Source organism: Octopus bimaculoides, chromosome 19, assembly GCF_001194135.2.
Source record: "Octopus bimaculoides isolate UCB-OBI-ISO-001 chromosome 19, ASM119413v2, whole genome shotgun sequence".
Classification (NCBI taxonomy): Eukaryota; Metazoa; Mollusca; class Cephalopoda; order Octopoda; family Octopodidae; genus Octopus; species Octopus bimaculoides.
The window spans coordinates 5,638,175-5,640,089 of NC_068999.1; the positions used below are offsets into that span (position 1 = coordinate 5,638,175).

At 31.5% G+C, this 1,915-nt stretch overlaps 2 protein-coding genes across 2 annotated transcripts in view; one reads left to right on the plus strand and one right to left on the minus strand.

Moving 5' to 3' along the window:
* LOC106881045 (phospholipid-transporting ATPase IF) overlaps window positions 1-1,915 on the minus strand; it is a 153,316-nt gene that overhangs the window by 134,508 nt on the left and 16,893 nt on the right. The gene's annotated exons all lie outside the window — the stretch shown is intronic.
* LOC106869569 (uncharacterized) overlaps window positions 1-1,915 on the plus strand; it is a 116,125-nt gene that overhangs the window by 4,144 nt on the left and 110,066 nt on the right. The gene's annotated exons all lie outside the window — the stretch shown is intronic.

Below are 1,915 nucleotides of genomic sequence, written 5' to 3' on the forward strand. Positions count from 1 at the left end.
ATATATATATATATATATATATATATATACATATACATATATATCTATATCTATTAGGGCGCATGGCCTAGTGGTTAGGGTGTTGCACGCAAGATCGCTAGATGGTGAGTTCAATTCCTAGACCAGGTAGTGCGTTGTGTTTTTGAGAAAAACACTTCACCTCACGTTGCTCTGACAATGAGCAAAGCAAAACACTTCCTCTCACGTTGCTTCGACACCTGACGCGTGGTATACACCTGTACACCTGTTCAGACAACGCCGATTTGATGGAGAGAAGTGAGTTAATGTACACCACATGCATTTCATTAATTTGATCACTATAAACGAATCATTCGTGCAGGTCGGTCGGCAAAAGCTGAACGCTTGTCCGTCATACGGAGACTGCACTGAAGACTTTCATGTATATATATATATATATATATATATATATATATATATATATATATATATATATATATATATATTTATTTATTTGTATGTATGTATACATATATACATACACACACGCACATATATCTATGAGTACATATATATGGTTTAAAAGTGTACAAAAATATACAAAAGCAGAGACAGGTGAAAGAACAACAAACAAGGTGTATCAGTTTGACGCTCAGGAAAAATGGAAGAAGTCTTTGACGTTTCGAGCCTACGACCTTCTACAGAAATGAATGATGTGAGAAAATAGATGAGGATATAAATACTCACACACACACACACACACACACACGCATATAAATACATATATGAATATACTCATACACACATATAAATAGTATGACAGCTAAACCTGCTATATATTTTTATATGCTCATTGCTTTGGTTCTGGTAAACTTAGACCGGTGGTAAAGGTTTTTCGTGTAGCAAATAGTTTATCGTTTTTTTCTCTTTCCATCAAGGTTTTAGACTGATGCGTATATTTCTAAAGCCAAACCAAATCAAACCTAACCAAAAAAAACAAAAAACAAAAAAACAAAAAACAAAAGCAAACACAAAAATGCGTGGCATATTATTGTTGTCTTTAAGGCGGAACAGTGACAGAATCGGATATAATATATTGCAGTTTTTATATGTATATATATACATGCATATGTGTATACATAGATATGCATTACATATACTTCATATAAAGTAAAGGAATAGAGATTTGGAATCCGAACCGGTACTTTATTAGCACTCCGGTATAATCCAGATCTGGTTAACCACATCGAATGATAGGGAACTTACATAATTATTTAAGATAAACAATTAAACGTTACTTGACTCGATATGTAAATTCCTGAGTTCGCTTCAATGTATTTCATACAGAATACCCAGCATATTTAATCAAGACATCGTAAAGAAGAATGGAAAAGTATACATGTTCAGAATGTTTCTATTACAGTATTACTCACATTAAATTCCAATCCGACACATGTTTCTGCTGGTTAAGTATCCTGCTTTCATCTAAGTCAAACGGAATGTACATAAATACTACACCAAAGACATTAGGACACTTAGCCAACAGAAACACGTGTCGGATTGGAATTTAATGAGAATAATAAAGTAATAAGAAAATTCTGAAGATGTATAATTCTCCATTCCTCTTTATTATATATGTAACATCACTCGTATACATACATATATTTTTAAACATGGCTTCAATCACTTCTCTTACTTCTATGTCAAAGAAATAGTAATCCTTATGGCTTCCGTTTGCAAATAATGATTCCAAATTCCTGCTATTATTATGAATGGTCAAGGATCAATCATAATGAAAGTTACATGAAATGTTTGAATAATGAAATGTTTGAATAAATACATAATCTGCAATAAATGTTTGAGTGGTGTATATACAGTGTTAGTATTACTACTATGAATATATATATATATATATATATATATAAGCATACACATATATACATGCATATATATATAT